This window comes from Schistocerca cancellata, chromosome 3, assembly GCF_023864275.1.
Source record: "Schistocerca cancellata isolate TAMUIC-IGC-003103 chromosome 3, iqSchCanc2.1, whole genome shotgun sequence".
In the NCBI taxonomy this organism is placed as follows: domain Eukaryota; kingdom Metazoa; phylum Arthropoda; class Insecta; order Orthoptera; family Acrididae; genus Schistocerca; species Schistocerca cancellata.
Window position 1 is genome coordinate 33,147,668 of NC_064628.1, and position 19,414 is coordinate 33,167,081.

The window sequence follows — 19,414 nt, forward strand, 5'->3', positions numbered from 1 at the left end:
ATCTGTGCACGCAATTTTTCTTCCACCGTCTAACATGTCACTACCTATAATGAACACCAACATGTTTCGTGGTTATCGTTGTGCAATTCCAGCCACGAATGGCATGGAAACGATTATCGGATATTTACTAATTCCAACTTAATTTCTACACTCGCATTTCCTCAACTCACGATATGGCTCAAGCACGTCACATTTTCCTTGCTGCCATATCAGTATAAATGCGGCACATACCTCGCAGAGACATATGCGCTAATAATACTCGTCAGAACAAGTTCTTGGCCATTCATGAAAGCATCATGCGTAACATTAAAGAATTTCTTGGATTAATGTATTGAATTTATTTTACAACAACCTAAAGTTAACAGACGTACTTAAATATTTCAAGGATCTCTAACACACACTGTCCTGAAACCTGAAGAAGTAGTAGGCCATTATCTGAGCAAAGGACCTAAGTATCGTCCAACTCTAACTATTGAATTAACACCCAACCAAATTGAAATGTCTCCCTACCAATAAATACAAATTATTGTCTGCAAACGAAGCGTTTTGAATAGCATTCCAACTTAAACATATGACATGCGTACAGAGTTGGCGATGGCCTCTCATTTCATAACTCTACATAAAATACACGTGTCCCATTTTACTACCAGTGTCTCCTCTTCGTCTGTCCCCAGTCGGCAATGGCGCTAAGAGCCAGTTCCTTCCACTCCCAGTGGTGGCAAGGTCCGCCAAAACAACTGCCGCTGATCGAACCTCGCAGCGCACGTCTTTGATTTCTTTCTTCAAAGTGCAGAGTATCGACCTAGTTAACTTCTGACTACACTTGTTCTATCTTTGCTACACCCCATCTCTCTAACAGAAACCTCTCTTACGGAGACCCAGACATGAAAAATATGAAACAACATTAAATTATTGAGTGAGGACACAGCAGGGAAAATGTTAGGAAGTTCACGAATACAAAAGAATAAAAAATTAAACACAAACGTCCACCTCTTCTGTCAATGGGCGGGATAGTGCGAAGTGTACTTTAGGTGTCACTCCAAGTAGGATTTGATACCAGGTGAATATTAAATTACATGAAACAATTGAAAGGTAACATACAGTACCCTTTCAGTGTGTGTGTGTGTGTGTGTGTGTGTGTGTGTGTGTGTGTGTGTGGGTGGGTGTGGGTGTATGTGTGCGCACCTATATGTATGTTCCCCATCTATTCCTAAACCACAGCACCGATTTCAACCAAACTTTGTACACACATCCGCTACAGTCAGGTAACAATCGCACTGGGGAAAGAACCAGCTACTTATAATAGTTGAGGAGATATGACGTCATAAATTGTGAGATGCGTGAAAAACTGAAGCATTGTGCAACACGTTTAAATTTATTAATTCTTTTCTACTAATTCCATTCGCAAAACGTTTTTGAGACAATATTCGCATATGCCGATAATGTACCTACAAAATTATATAAATGTATGATACATAGACCAGAAGATATGACGTCATAAAGCCTGAGATGCGTGAAAAACTGCTGCATCATCCTTGACGTTTAAATTTATTACTTCGTGGATAGTAACACTTTTCGTAACACATTTCGCTGACAGTATGCACATGAGCCGTTGAATATACCTTTACAAATACTCTCTGAGACGTGTGACGTCCATGTACAGACAAACAAAGGATCACAATTTCAGAAATATTGGATGATTTGTTCAAGAGAAAGGGCTTCACAAATTGAGGAAATCATAAAGCACTTGTCCACCTTTGGCCCTTGTACCAGCTGTTATTCGATTTGGAACTGATTCATATAAAGTTGTTGAATGTCCTCCTGACGGATATCGTGCCAAATGCTGACCAATTGGGGCGTTAGATCGTCGAAAACCCGAGTTGGTTGTACGGTCCTGCCTATAATGTTCTGAACGTTCTCAATTAGGGAGAGATCTAGCGACCTTACTGGCCAAGGTATGGTTTGGCAATCACGAAGACAGGCAGTAGAAACTCTCGCCTTGTACGAGCAGGTATTACCTTGCTGAAAGGTAATCCTAAGGTGGCTTGCGATGAAGGCCAACAAAACTGGACTTAGAATATCGATGACGTATCGCTCTGCTGTGAGGGTGCCACGGATTACAACCAAAGGGGTCTTGCTATGAAATGAAATAGTACCTCAGACCATCAAGAAAATGTTCCAAATGGTTCTCAGCACTGTTGTTGTTGTTGTGGTCTTCAGTCCTGAGACTGGTTTGATGCAGCTCTCCATGCTACTCTATCCTGTGCAAGCTTCTTCATCTCCCAGTACCTACTGCAACCTACATCCTTCTGAATCTGCTTAGTGTATTCATCTCTTGGTCTCCCTCTACGATTTTTACCCTCCACGCTGCCCTCCAATACCAAATTGGTGATCCCTTGATGCCTCAGAACATGTCCTACCAACTGATTCCTTCTTCTGTTCAAGTTGTGCCACAAACTTCTCTTCTCCCCAATCCTATTCAATACTTCCTCATTAGTTATGTGATCTACCCATCTAATCTTCAGCATTCTTCTGTAGCACCACATTTCGAAAGCTTCTATTCTCTTCTTGTCCAAACTATTTACCGTCCAGGTTTCACTTCCATACATGGCTACACTCCATACAAATACTTTCAGAAATGACTTCCTCACACTTAAATCTATACTCGATGTTAACAAATTTCTCTTCTTCAGAAACGCTTTCCTTGCCATTGCCAGTCTACATTTTATATCCTCTCTACTTCGACCATCATCAGTTATTTTGCTCCCCAAATAGCAAAACTCCTTTACTACTTTAAGTGTCTCATTTCCTAATCTGATACCCTCAACATCACCCGACTTAATTCGACTACATTCCATTATCCTCGTTTTGCTTTTCTTGATGTTCATCTTATATCCTCCCTTCAAGACACCATCCATTCCGTTGAACTGCTCTTCCAAGTCCTTTGCTGTCTCTGACAGAATTACAATGTCATCGGCGAACCTCAACGTTTTTATTTCTTCTCCATGGATTTTAATACCTACTCCGAATTTTTCTTTTGTTTCCTTTACTGCTTGCTCAATATACAGATTGAATAGCTTCGGGGAGAGGCTACAACCCTGTCTTACTCCCTTCCCAACCACTGCTTCTCTTTCATGCCCCTCGACTCTGATAACTTGCATCTGGTTTCTATACAAATTGTAAATAGCCTTTTGCTCCCTGTATTTTACCCCTGCCACCTTTAGAATTTGAAAGAGAGTATTCCAGTCAACATTTTTTCCATTGATACCTGTGTAAATATCAATCTGTAACCAATTCACATAACGCCTTCATGGTGCGCCGTTTTTCTTTCTTTTTTTTCGTAGGGATACAGAGACAGGGGTTAATAATTCCCAGAGTTCTTGAAACAATAGCCCCATGATATCTGATATAATTGAGAAATCGCGGTTACTCGGAGTACTGAACCGATTCTGGGTTCGTTGTGTTTCGACTTTTTATTAGTGGTGCTACTGGGGCGTTGTGCGGCACAGATAGACAGTCTTACGATGAAACAGAATCGTCGAAAGTAGCCACAGTGTCTACAGCATCCACAGCAAGTACAGCCATAATGACGATAGTCAACGATAATCGAAGAGAGTTGGATGAAGTAGAGGAAGATTCTGCAAATAGCCTTGTAATAGTTCAGTCGTGCTTGTATTACTAACGAGTTGTAACTTGAGTTGTGAATTCAAGTCTGCTTGTAATCTGTCTTCCAGAAAAACTGAATCTTTGGCCAAAGTAATTTTCGGGAAGAAATTGTGGAAGAAGTGGGAAGTTCTGCCAGCTGACGGTAAAAGTGTGCATCAAGACGGCGGACCCGCGGCACGTTGCTACCGTGATTCTTTGATAAAGAGAGAGCGGCAATGCGGAAAGCAAGTCTCGAAGCCGAAGTGAGTCGAGAATATTATACAGGAAGATTTATGTGGCAGCCGACCTAGAGGTGACCACATTAGTAATTGAATTGATAACGACTACGAAGCTTAGCAAAAATAGAGTAAATGATAAAAATTAAAAGAAAAAGATGTGACCTTTCAAACCAACATGACGCGGTTGCAGTGATATGAGTCACGGTGTCGTAATGTTAGCAGCTGTGTAACGCTACGAGTTAAGGTTACAACGATTGCATATTATGTAGTAATGCGAATTATTTGCATGAACATTGCAACAAAAACAATATTATTTGGCACCGAAGAAGTAAAGTTTCACATGTTGTTGTTGCCGTTGTTACTCTTGTGGTCTTCAGTCCGAAGACTGGTTTGATGTAGCTCTCCGTGGTACTTTATCCTTTGTGAGCATTTTCATCTCCGAATAACTATTAAAACCTTCTTTCTGAATCTGCTTACTTTTTTCATCTCTTGGTCTCCCTGTCACGCCGGAAATGCATATCCTCCTATTTCCATCTATTGCAATATAAATTTTTTTCCTTACTTTGTTACCTGAAGATATGACATTTCTGTGACTTTATATTTTGTAATTGTTCCACTATATATATATATATATATATATATATATATATATATATATGTGTGTGTGTGTGTGTGTGTGTGTGTGTGTGTGTGTGTGTGTGTGCGTGTGTGTGTGTGAAGGTCAAGGCTTTTATGTCGATGTATAATTGGTTTGTTTTGTAAATATTACTTGTATTTTTACGCTGGGTCTGGCCTAGGGAAAACTGTGCTATCGAACGATTACATCGATAGGTCGTGTGGAGAAACAAAGTGTTTAGGATCTTTGGTAGTGTTAGCGCTGCCGCATGGAGCGCGGGCAGAGCGGAGTCTGGCTGGAGTATGGCGGTGGAGCAGGTGTGTTGTGCAACGCTCCCGGGAGTTGCCGCGCTTTCGGGGTTTGGCAGCGTGTAATTGCGCTCGACTTGCTATGATAGTTTCTGACACGGTGTCGCGGACGGGAAGCATTAGTTGGCGCACATCAAGAGCCTGTTTCGCCTGGTGACAGTGTCGAGAAGAAGGCGTGCCAACATCCATCTTCTGCAACAGCGACGGCCGACAATGAGTGACTGCCGCCATCTCCCCGATCGACGACTGCAAACCTTCAATCAACCAACAAGGAAGACTAAAAGCACGTAAAGTTTTAGAACTGTATGGCAGACCTCAGCTTCTCAAACTGTTGCATCATAAAAATACTGCAACTTAGCATGAACATTTGTTGCTCATTGTCCCAATTGCATTACCAAGCAGGGTCACTTCCTTTTCTGGAATGAACCTGAGTGTCGTTGAAATTCATACGCCAGCATTAAAGTAATATCATTCCATTTCACTGCTTTAATTTCAGAGTTCAGTTAAAGTATTCATAGCTGGCTACAATATTTAGATTACACAAGCACAAATTAAGAGTGCGAGTTTTGTTACCATATTTTAGCTTACCAATCACTGCAGCTCAGCTTGGTACGTATTAAATTTTACTATTGTTAATTGTTCAGAATCATTTAATTCAAGTTCAAAGTTAAATCTCTTATTTATAAATTGCGTAGATTCAAGTAGCTTTTGAAATGATTGTTGAGGTAGCTCAAGACTAACCTTATTTTATTGAATTTCGTAGTGCTTCAGAAACAAAGTTCACTATTAACTTCAGTCACTAAATTAACTTTCAATTTTCTGTTTTTATTAATTCTTTTGCTAAATTAAGTCAGAGTGTAGCGAAATTTATTACTTCTGACAAACTTTCAGTTTTCACACAGCACGGGTCAACCTTCAGTTGCCACGCTTTTAGTGCTAATTATATGTGCATTAATCTTTCATTTTCAGTTATTATAGTAGTTATCCGTAGGACTGGCGTCCGTAATTTTCCCCAAATCTCAAATATCTAATTAATGCCAATTAATTGTTAACGTAACGACCGCACATTTACTTTCTTTATTAATTTTACCCTTTTCTCAAAATTAATTTTCACCTATTTCATTTGCATTTTTCCTTTCATTTAGATGTAACCCTTTCCTCCCTCTTTACCGACAAATTAACTTCGGTGACGATTGCTTTACCCAAATTTCCATTAGGTGCATGCGGTTTAATTTTTCACTGTCATTAAGGTCGATAAGTGAGGAGAAGGTTACATGCCTCTACGATTTCTAACTCCGACCTCTCCCTCCAGTACTAAGTTGGTGACCCCTTAATGTCTCAGAATATGTTCTACCAACCAATCCCTTCTTTTGGTCACTTTATGAGACAAATTTATTGTCTCCCCAGTTCCTTATTCATTAAGTGACATACCGATCTAAGCTTCACCATTCTTCTATAGCACCACATTTCGAAAGTTTCAAGTATCTTTTTATCTAACTAATTTCATTTCCATACATGGTTACACTCCAGATAAATACCCTCAGAAAAGACTTCCTAATACTTAAATCTACACTTGATATTTCTCTTCTTCAGAAACGCTTTTCTTGTCTTTGTCAATCTACATTTTATATTCTATCTACTTTGGGCATCATCAGTTACTCTGATGCCCAAATAGCAAAACTCATACACTACTTTATGGTCTCCTTTCTTAATCTGAGTCCCTTAGCATCACATGATTTCATTCGACCATATTCCCTTACCTTTGTTTTGCTTTTGTTAATGTTCAGCTTACATCCTCCTTTCAATGTTAATTTGCGATGATCAAATGTTTAAGTTAACGGACGAGAGTTCATCCATTGAACGTCACTGACAGTGACTCGGGCATGGTCAAAGTAAATACAGAGCGATTCTACGAACATTCCTATTTCAAGTTGCAAAGCGTAAAAATATAGCGTTTATTTGTTGCGCGACAGACAATAAGAAACAAAATCAATGTCGTTTATAGAAAACTAACTTCTGAATTACCACTTAGAGGGGGCCATATATGGACTCGTGATAGTTTACGTATTCGACATGGCACCTGACTAGGAGACGTTGCGTGAACACATCTCTAAGGCTTTAATATTGTGAAATATGATTCATAAGTTACAATAGCCAGGTCAGATATCTGAGGGGTTCCCCTGAGATATTCTTGAGATACACATGAGTAGGAGTACCGAAATGTAGCCTGAATTCTCTAGTAGGAGTCCATAACATACGGATAAGTAGCGGGAGCTTATCCGAAACTTTTTTTTTTCAAAAAAATTTACAGGCCTCCGCTCAAAGCATACATCCATATTTATAACACATATGGATTGCACAAGGAAGGAAAGGCGCTAGGGTTGATACCTTTTGGACGACAATATCATTAGAGAGAGGCGGAGCTAAGTATTGCAAGATTCTGCCCTGGGGAAACTTACTGCTCTGGGGAAATCGTGGACCAATGACAGCTTTTAACATGATATCTTTCCTGACTTTTTGTCTCTCATAGACGCCTAATTCAGTATAGCTCATCAGGATTTTCAGAGAGTGGTTTCATTGGGATGTGAGTGTTTAAGACAAACCATCTCATAAAAAAAACTGAGAGGCCATCAATGTGTTATATGCGATAACAATGCTTCTACAACATTTGACACTCTCCGTTCTACTTCTATGGGAGGGAGAGGGGGTAATTAGTTTCCGAATGGTGTAACGCAGAACCCCTCGCTTTCCTTTCCTGTGCCAAACTCTCCATCTCACCTCAGTACCTACACCCCGAATTCCTCAATTATTTCTTCCACACGAATTTCAATCGCTACCTCCCCTTAATTTTTTGATGTACTATCAACTCGGTCTTTCTTGGAGTTATTACCCGGTGTCTATAATTAAAGTGGAGCTACTCACGGATTCCAGTGTGGGCTGTGATCATCATATGGCAGCGAAACTTGGTAGACGTGCTAATGACTTACTGCGGAAGAGATTTACGCTGGAGAATGTTAGCTCCAATATTCACCTCCAAGTGCAAATCGGGCGCTATGGATCACGTCGTTTTACGGAAGCAGCATGTTGACGACATCTCCGGTGCTCATACTGAACTAACTATGTAAGCAGCGGTTAATAATAAACTCAACTTGTCCCCCCCCCCCCACGGCCCGTTCGTACTGCATTACGTATGAAAACGTTCCTATATGTCTTTCTTGCACTTACAGCGTCAGATTTGCATCTGGTGACCAACATTACACTCCTGGCCATTAAAATTGCTACACCACGAAGATGACGTACTACAGACGCGAAATTTAACCGACAGGAAGAAGATGCTGTGATATGCAAATGATTAGCTTTTTAGAGCATTCACACAAGGTTGGCGCTGGTGGCAACACCTACAACGTGCTGACACGAGGAAAGTTCCCAACCGATCTCTCACACACAAACAGCAGTTGACCGGCGTTGCCTGGTGAAACGTTGTTGTGATGGCTCGTGTAAGAAGGAGAAATGCGTACCATCACGTTTCCGACTTTGATAAAGGTCGGATTGTAGCCTATCGCGATTGCGGCTTATCGTATCGCGACATTGCTGCTCGCGTTGGTCGAGATCCAATGACTGTTAGCAGAATATGGTATCAGTGCGTTCAGGTGGGTAATACGGAACGCCGTGCTGGATCCCAAAGGCCTCGTATCACTAGCAGTCCAGATGACAGGCATCTTATCCGCATGGCTGTAATGGATCGTGCAGCCACGTCTCGATCCCTGAGTCAACAGATGGTGACGTTTGCAAGACAACAACCATCTGCACGAACAGTTCGACGTTTGCGGCAGCATGGACTATCAGCTCGGAGACCATTGCTGCGGTTACCCTAGACGCTGCAACACTGACAGGAGCGCCTGCGATGGTGTACTCGACGACGAACCTGGGTGCACGAATGGCGAAACATCTTTTTTTTGGATGAATCCAGGTTCTCCTTACAGCATCATGATGGTCGCATCCGTGTTAGGCGACAGCGCGGTGAACGCACGTTGGAAGCGTGTATTCATCATCGCCATACTGGCGTATCACCCAGCGTGATGGTATGGGGTGCCATTGGTTACACGTCTCGGTCACCTCTTGTTCGCACTGACGGCACTTTGAACAGTGGACGCTACATTTGAGATGTCTTACGACCCGTGGCTCTACCCTTCATTCGATCTCTGCGAAACCCTACATTTCAGCAGTATAACGCACGACCGCATGTTGCAGGCCCTGTACGGGCCTTTCTGGATACAGGAAATGTTCGACTGCTGCCCTGGCCAGCACATTCTCCAGATCTCTCACCAAATGAAAACGTGTGGTCAATGGTGGCCGAGCAACTGGCTCGTCACAATACGCCAGTCAGTACTCTTCATGAACTGTGGTATCGTGTTGAAGCTGCATGGGCAGCTGTACCTGTACACGCCATGCAAGCTCCGTTTGCCCTTATGCCCAGGCGTGTCAAGGCCGTTATTACGGCCAGAGGTGGTTGTTCTGGGTACTGATTTCTCAGAATCTATGCACTCAAATTGCGTGAAAATGTAATCACATGTCAGTTCTAGTATTACATATTTGTCCAGTGAATACCCGTTTATCATTTGCATTTCTTCTTGGTGTAGCAATTTTAATGGCCAGTAGTGTACTATTTTTCCCAGCGTAAACCCGATCCACATTAACGCATTACCATGTCTACCACGTTTCGCTGCCATACGATGATTACGTCCCTCTCTATAACTCTGTGAGTAGCTGCACTTTAATCATAGCCCCCCGGTATTATCCGCGGAGCATCACCTCATTTTTTATCCTATCAGTCCACTCTATTTACAGCATCTTTCTGTAACAACACATCTCAGTTTCTTCTATTTTCCGCTTCTCTCTCAGATTGTGATTCACTTCCATACAATGCCGTGCTCCATGTGCAACTTTTCAGTTTCTTGTACCAAATACATTCCTATGTGTCAGCCTAGTAGATCCCTTTTGGCGAGCAATCCTTTCTGTGCCGCTGTCAGTCACGTTCTCTTGTCCTCCTTGCTCTCGTCCACCATTCATTATTTCCCTTCTAAAATTCACTGACGGAAAAAAAATCGCACCAAGAAGACGTTGTGCGACTGAAATGAAAGTTGGTAGGCGCGTTTCTATTTGTTAAAGATAACGTCTATGCATATTTCGCGCCAGTCGCATAATAGTGGCGCTAGGAATGCCAGTACGAGGATGCGAATCAAATTTGCTTCAAATACACGCTGTAACGATTCTGAGCGCTAGTCACCTCTGAGATGGGACGAGGTGAGTTCATATTAGTCAAGAATGCCTTAAGGTGACACAGACTCTATTATCAACACCTTACTGAGTTTGAACAAGGTTGTGTAATAGGACTGCGAGAAACTGGTGGTTCATTTGGCGATACTGCAGAAAATCTTGGCAGAAATGTAGCCACTGTACATGACTGTTGGCACGGATAGCCCTGACCTTGTGGCCGAGCGGTTCTAGGCGCTTCAGTCCAGAACCGCGCTGCTGCTACGGTCGCAGGTTCGATCGTCCTCGGGCATGGATGTGTGTGCTGTCCTTAGGTTAGTTAGGTTTAAGTAGTTTAAAGTCTTGGGGACTGATGACTTCAGATGTTAAGTCCCATAGTGTTCAGAGTCATTTGAATCATTTTTTGAGCACGGGTAGTCATGGGAATATGCGGTCGCAAAAGACCGGCCTCCGGACGACCACGTGGAACTACCGAGAGGGAACACCATCGTCTTTGGTTGAGTGATTCCGGTGCATCGTACTGCTCTTGCATCAGCAATTTCGCCAGCAGCAAAGTGACGCAACGAGCATTAAAGTTGTTTACTTCAAAGACAGCTCCGAGTCAGAAGCCCTGTAGCGTGCATTCCACTGACTCAAACCACAGCCACTTGCGACTTTAGTGGTGTCGAGCGAGAGCACACTGGAGGTTAGGGTGTGTAACCTCCCCCTCACTTATCGACCTTAATGACAGTGAAAAATTAAACCGCGTGTACCTAATGGAAATTTGGGAAAAAGCAATCGTCACCGAAGCTAATCTGTCGGTAAAGAGGGAGGAAAGGGTTACATCTAAATGAAAGGAAAAATGCTAATGAAACTGGTGGAAATTAATTTTGAAAAGGGGTAAAGTTAATAAAGAAAGTAAATGTGCGGCCGTTATGTTAACAATTAGCTAGCGGTAATTAGGTATTTGAGATTTGGGGGAAATTACGGTCGCCAGTCCTGAGGACAATTACTATAGTAACTGAAAAAGAAAAGCACTAGAAGCGTGGCAACTGAAGGTTGACACGTGCAGTGTGAAAACTGAAAGTTCGTCAGAAGTAATAAATTTCGCTACACCCTGACTTAATTTAGCAAAAGAATTAATAAAACCGGAAAATCGAAAGTTAATTTACTGACTGAAGTTAATAGTGAGCTTTTTTTCTGAAGCACATCGAAATTCAGTAAAATACGGTTAGTCTTGGACTACCTCAACAATCATTTCAAAAGCTACTTGAATCTACGCAATTTAGAAAGAAGAGATTTAACTTTGAACTTGAATTAAATGATTCTGAACAATTAACAATAGTAAAATTTAGTACGTACCAAGCTGAGCTGCAGTCACAGGTATGCTAAAATACGGTAACTAAACTCGCACTCTTAATTTGTGCTTGTGTAATCTAAATATTGTAGCCAGCTATGAATACCTTAACTGAACTTTGAAATTAAAGCAGTGAAATGATGTTACTTTAATGCTGGCGTCTGAATTTCAACGACACTCAGGTTGATTCCGGAAAAGGAAGGGACCCTGCTTGGCAATGCAATTGGGACAATGAGCAACAAAGGTTCATGCTAAGTTGCTGTAATTTTGCGAGGCAAATGGAACAATTTTAAAAGCTGAGGTCTGCCATACAGTTCTAAAAATTTATGTGCTTCCAGTCTTCCTTGTTGGTTGATTGAAGGTTTGAAGCCGTCGATCGAGGAGGTGGCGACAGTCACTCATTGTCGGCCGTCGCTGTTGCAGAAGCTGGATGTTGGCGCGCCTTCTTCTCGACACGGTCACCAGACGAAACGGGCTCTTGATGTGCGTCAGCTAATGCTTCCCGTCCGCGACACCATGTCAGAAACTATCATCGCAAGTCGAGCGCAATTACGTGCTGCCAAACCGCGAAAGCGCGGCAACCCGCGGGAGCTTCACACAACACACCTGCTCTACTCGCTACTCCAGCCAGACTCTCTCTGCCCGCGCTCCACGCGGCAGAGTTGACACTACCAAAGATCCTACACACTTTGATTCTTCACACGACATATCGATGTAATCGTTCGATAGCAGTTCTCCCTAGGCAAGACCCAGCGTAAAAATACAAATAATATTTACGAAACAAACCAATTATACATCGACATAAATGCATATATATATATATATATATATATATATATATATATATATATACAAATAGTAAAACAATTACAATATGTAACGGCACAGAAATGTCATATATTCAGGTAACAAAAATAAGGGAAACAAATTTATAGTACAGTAGATGGAAATAGGAGGATATGCATTTCCGGCGTTACAGGTGGACTTCTGTTCAAATTGTTCATATGGCTCTGAGCGCTATGGGAGTTAACATCTGAGGTCATCAGTCCCCTAGAACTTAGAACTAATGAAACCTAACTAATCTAAGGACATCACGCACATCCATGCCCGAGGCAGGATTCGAACCTGCGACCGTAGCGGTCGCGCGGTTCCGGACTGAATCGCCTACAGCCGCTAGGCCACCGCGGCCGGTAGACCTCTGTTGTAGTTTCTGATGAATGCTGGTTCTCTGCCTCGGTGCCAACGACGCCCATGTGCCGATTAGGAAGAGGTCAGATGAGGGTCTGCCTCCTAGCTGCATACTTCACACACTGGACCTACACTTGGAATTGTGGTGTGGAGTGAGATTTCGTAGCACAGCTGGAGGACTCTCGTGTTTATCCTACGCACTGTGATTACAAATTTGGCTGTCAGTCTGCTGATTCGGCCAGTTGTGCTTCCATTCATGAACAGCATTCCAAGGAGTGTTTTCTAACAGGATAACGTTCGCCCACATACCGCCGTCGAAATGTGCTTCGCATAGTGTCCACAAGTTGCCTTGGCCTGATCGATCCCCATATCTATCTCCAATAGAGCACATATGGTACATCATCCGCCGACAAGTCCAGCGTCATCCACAAACAGCATTTACCATCCCTGTGTTGACCAACCAAGTGGAAAAGGCATAGAACTCCATTCCACAAACTAACATACGGCACCTGTGTAGCACAATGCATGCACGTAGCATGTTTGCATTCAACATACTAGCGGTTACACCACTTATTAACGCACCAGCGTTTCACATTTGCAGTCGCTTATCACACACTTGCATTAAATTGTGATCGCGCGATGATAATCACTTTTATATTTTGTGTAGATAAATGATTCCAGAAATTTCATTACTCTACATTAGTTATTTTTTGGCGTTGCGATTTTTTTCCCGGTAGTGTAGCGTAATTCCTTAATTTGAGCTACTACGTGGTCCCCAATTTTTGGTGTTCAGTTTATACTATTTCAAAAACTTTCTAGAAAATTTAGTGTGTTAATAATTTAAGCTACTTTAACACAGACTATAATTCTGCCCCGTGGAGATGGCACCGTTGAGGTCTTAGTGCTGACTGACTTAAACCTGTGTGAGAATTACAATATCTTCACTTACAGTAAATCTTCTGTGAAATATTCGTAGTTATTTATCTGTGCAACATATTTAGTGGTAAAATTCATGACAAAATTATCCGGATGTAGATAAAGCACTGAGAGGCTTTTCGATAAGTTTCCTTTAGGGGACTTTTCCTTTTAGCTATCAGAATTTATAACATCCAAAAGTACTCACACTCAGTTTCATGTATGGTACTGTACTCTGATGAGGAAACAAATTTTCTCACCCCGGAGCTGAAAACAGCTTTAAAAAAGCCACCTTGTGTGCCGAAAACATTCATCGTCTAATACATAATTGCTTAAGGGGCTCCGGAACGCCCTATACTTGCAATGTTAAAATAACGCTTATAAATTACATCTTTCCTCACAAAGTATTTGAGGTAGGAAGTTGAACTATTTACAGATTATTTATTGGAATATGGGCTACAACTTAACACAGGGATTTTACAAAATTTTAGTTCAGTTATTAAAGATGATTTTTTTTCAATTGTAATGAAAATTCACAACATTATTTTGCAATTTTTTATTTATATATTCAAAAATATACAGTTTTTTTGGAAAAAAGGCTTTGTTAAATTATGCAGAAGGTACTGTGTAACATTTACTGAAAGTTTGAAACAAAAATATGTTTGGAAGATCCTTAGAAAACATGTAATTAGTATGAGAAAATAAAAGTTTTGGGAATCGAGCGACAAAGATTGGATTAACTTTTTAGTGCATTCCAGGTCCATAGGATGGATTATCTTCATCCTCTGCAAACTCCTCCTCCAGCTTCCTCTTGTTCCTCCTCCTGTTTACTAATCACATGTCAGTTCTAGTATTACATATTTGTCCAGTGAATACCCGTTTATCATTTGCATTTCTTCTTGGTTTTTCCAGCGTAAACCCGATCCACATTAACGCATTACCATGTCTACCACGTTTCGCTGCCATACGATGATTACGTCCCTCTCTATAACTCTGTGAGTAGCTGCACTTTAATCATAGCCCCCCGGTATTATCCGCGGAGCATCACCTCATTTTTTATCCTATCAGTCCACTCTATTTACAGCATCTTTCTGTAACAACACATCTCAGTTTCTTCTATTTTCCGCTTCTCTCTCAGATTGTGATTCACTTCCATACAATGCCGTGCTCCATGTGCAACTTTTCAGTTTCTTGTACCAAATACATTCCTATGTGTCAGCCTAGTAGATCCCTTTTGGCGAGCAATCCTTTCTGTGCCGCTGTCAGTCATTTCTCTTGTCCTCCTTGCTCTCGTCCACCATTCATTATTTCCCTTCTAAAATTCACTGACGGAAAAAAAATCGCACCAAGAAGACGTTGTGCGACTGAAATGAAAGTTGGTAGGCGCGTTTCTATTTGTTAAAGATAATGTCTATGCATATTTCGCGCCTGTCGCATAATAGTGGCGCTAGGAATGCCAGTACGAGGATGCGAATCAAATTTGCTTCAAATACACGCTGTAACGATTCTGAGCGCTAGTCACCTCTGAGATGGGACGAGGTGAGTTCGTATTAGTCAAGAATGCCATAAGGTGACAAAGACGCTATTATCAACACCTTACTGAGTTTGAACAAGGTTGTGTAATAGGACTGCGATAAGCTGGTGGTTCATTTGGCAATACTGCAGGAAATCTTGGCAGAAATGTAGCCACTGTACATGACTAATGGCACGGATAACCCTGACCTTGTGGCCGAGCGGTTCTAGGCGCTTCAGTCCAGAACCGCGCTGCTGCTACGGTCGCAGGTTCGATCGTCCTCGGGCATGGATGTGTGTGCTGTCCTTAGGTTAGTTAGGTTTAAGTAGTTTAAAGTCTAGGGGACTGATGACTTCAGATGTTAAGTCCCATGGTGTTCAGAGCCATTTGAATCATTTTTTGAGCACGGATAGTCATGGGAATATGCAGTCGCAAAAGGCCGGCCTCCGGACGACCACGTGGCAGTACCGAGAGGGAACACCATCGTCTTTGGTTGAGTGATTCTGGTGCATCGTACTGCTTTTGCATCAGCAATTTCACCAGCAGCAAAGTGACACAACGAACATTAAAGTTGTTTACTTCAAAGACAGCTCCGAGTCAGAAGCCCTGTAGCGTGCATTCCACTGACTCAAACCACAGCCACTTGCGACTTTAGTGGTGTCGAGCGAGAGCACACTGGAGGTTAGGGTGTGTAACCTCCCCCTCACTTATCGACCTTAATGACAGTGAAAAATTAAACCGCGTGTACCTAATGGAAATTTGGGAAAAAGCAATCGTCACCGAAGCTAATCTGTCGGTAAAGAGGGAGGAAAGGGTTACATCTAAATGAAAGGAAAAGTGCTAATGAAACTGGTGGAAATTAATTTTGAAAAGGGGTAAAGTTAATAAAGAAAGTAAATGTGCGGCCGTTATGTTAACAATTAACTAGCGGTAATTAGGTATTTGAGATTTGGGGGAAATTACGGTCGCCAGTCCTAAGGACAATTACTATAGTAACTGAAAAAGAAAAGCACTAGAAGTGTGGCAACTGAAGGTTGACACGTGCAGTGTGAAAACTGAAAGTTCGTCAGAAGTAATAAATTTCGCTACACCCTGACTTAATTTAGCAAAAGAATTAATAAAACCGGAAAATCGAAAGTTAATTTACTGACTGAAGTTAATAGTGAGCTTTTTTTCTGAAGCACATCGAAATTCAGTAAAATACGGTTAGTCTTGGACTACCTCAACAATCATTTCAAAAGCTACTTGAATCTACGCAATTTAGAAAGAAGAGATTTAACTTTGAACTTGAATTAAATGATTCTGAACAATTAACAATAGTAAAATTTAGTACGTACCAAGCTGAGCTGCAGTCACAGGTATGCTAAAATACGGTAACAAAACTCGCACTCTTAATTTGTGCTTGTGTAATCTAAATACTGTAGCCAGCTATGAATACCTTAACTGAACTTTGAAATTAAAGCAGTGAAATGATGTTACTTTAATGCTGGCGTCTGAATTTCAAAGACACTCAGGTTGATTCCGGAAAAGGAAGGGACCCTGCTTGGCAATGCAATTGGGACAATGAGCAACAAAGGTTCATGCTAAGTTGCTGTAATTTTGCGAGGCAAATGGAACAATTTTAAAAGCTGAGGTCTGCCATACAGTTCTAAAAATTTATGTGCTTCCAGTCTTCCTTGTTGGTTGATTGAAGGTTTGAAGCCGTCGATCGAGGAGGTGGCGACAGTCACTCATTGTCGGCCGTCGCTGTTGCAGAAGCTGGATGTTGGCGCGCCTTCTTCTCGACACGGTCACCAGACGAAACGGGCTCTTGATGTGCGTCAGCTAATGCTTCCCGTCCGCGACACCATGTCAGAAACTATCATCGCAAGTCGAGCGCAATTACGTGCTGCCAAACCGCGAAAGCGCGGCAACCCGCGGGAGCTTCACACAACACACCTGCTCTACTCGCTACTCCAGCCAGACTCTCTCTGCCCGCGCTCCACGCGGCAGAGTTGACACTACCAAAGATCCTACACACTTTGATTCTTCACACGACATATCGATGTAATCGTTCGATAGCAGTTCTCCCTAGGCAAGACCCAGCGTAAAAATACAAATAATATTTACGAAACAAACCAATTATACATCGACATAAATGCATATATATATATATATATATATATATATATATATATATATATATATATATATATACAAATAGTAAAACAATTACAATATGTAACGGCACAGAAATGTCATATATTCAGGTAACAAAAATAAGGGAAACAAATTTATAGTACAGTAGATGGAAATAGGAGGATATGCATTTCCGGCGTTACAGGTGGACTTCTGTTCAAATTGTTCAAATGGCTCTGAGCGCTATGGGAGTTAACATCTGAGGTCATCAGTCCCCTAGAACTTAGAACTAATGAAACCTAACTAATCTAAGGACATCACGCACATCCATGCCCGAGGCAGGATTCGAACCTGCGACCGTAGCGGTCGCGCGGTTCCGGACTGAATCGCCTACAGCCGCTAGGCCACCGCGGCCGGTAGACCTCTGTTGTAGTTTCTGATGAAAGCTGGTTCTCTGCCTCGGTGCCAACGACGCCCATGTGCCGATTAGGAAGAGGTCAGATGAGGGTCTGCCTCCTAGCTGCATACTTCACACACTGGACCTACACTTGGAATTGTGGTGTGGAGTGAGATTTCGTAGCACAGCTGGAGGACTCTCGTGTTTATCCTACACACTGTGATTACAAATTTGGCTGTCAGTCTGCTGATTCGGCCAGTTGTGCTTCCATTCATGAACAGCATTCCAAGGAGTGTTTTCTAACAGGATAACGTTCGCCCACATACCGCCGTCGAAATGTGCTTCGCATAGTGTCGACAAGTTGCCTTGGCCTGATCGATCCCCGTATCTATCTCCAATAGAGCACATATGGTACATCATCCGCCGACAAGTCCAGCGTCATCCACAAACAGCATTTACCATCCCTGTGTTGACCAACCAAGTGGAAAAGGCATAGAACTCCATTCCACAAACTAACATACGGCACCTGTGTAGCACAATGCATGCACGTAGCATGTTTGCATTCAACATACTAGCGGTTACACCACTTATTAACGCACCAGCGTTTCACATTTGCAGTCGCTTATCACACACTTGCATTAAATTGTGATCGCGCGATGATAATCACTTTTATATTTTGCGTAGATAAATGATTCCAGAAATTTCATTACTCTACATTAGTTATTTTTTGGCATTGCGATTTTTTTCCCGGTAGTGTAGCGTAATTCCTTAATTTGAGCTACTACGTGGTCCCCAATTTTTGGTGTTCAGTTTATACTATTTCAAAAACTTTCTAGAAAATTTAGTGTGTTAATAATTTAAGCTACTTTAACACAGACTATAATTCTGCCCCGTGGAGATGGCACCGTTGAGGTCTTAGTGCTGACTGACTTAAACCTGTGTGAGAATTACAATATCTTCACTTACAGTAAATCTTCTGTGAAATATTCGTAGTTATTTATCTGTGCAACATATTTAGTGGTAAAATTCATGGCAAAATTATCCGGATGTAGATAAAGCACTGAGAGGCTTTTCGATAAGTTTCCTTACGGGACTTTTCCTTTTAGATATCAGAATTTATAGCATCCAAAAGTACTCACACTCAGTTTCATGTATGGTACTGTACTATCTATCTATCTATCTATATCCGAATCCCGCTCCAGCTACTGCCGGGTCTGGGTGCTGACGAGTCCTCTCCATTTGGCTCGGTCCTCCCACCACTTTTCTTCCTCCACTTGCTGCCAGGTCACACCTCTCCTTTCAACAGATATTCTCACTCCCATTTTCCACCGTGTTCTTGGGCGCCCTCTAGGTCGTTTCCCATCCATCTTTAGTTCTTCCATAATTTTGGGGAGTCTCTGCCCATGCATCCTCTTAACATGCCCATACCATCTTAATCTCTTTCTTTCAATTTCTTCTCTCATACTTTCTTGTTTGAGGTCCTTTCTAATCTCTACATTCCTTACTCTGTCCATTCTTGTTTTTCCCTTTACTGCTCTGAGAAATTTCATTTCACCTGCTTGCAGTCTGCTCCAGTCCCTTTCTTTCATTGTCCATGTTTCTCCACCATAGGTGACAATAGGGAAGTAATAATTCTTATACATCAGGAGTTTTGCTCTTTCTGGAACTTCATTATTCCAAATCAGATGTTTTATTGTTTGGTAGAAATTGCCTCCCTTCTGTAACCTCCTATTAATTTCGTTAGTTATTCTTCCATCCCTAGATATTTCACTCCCTAAATAAGTGAAACTTTCTACCACTTTGAGGGGTTCTCCATTCAAGGTAATATTTCCATTGATTCCTTTCTCTCTTCCAAATACCATTAC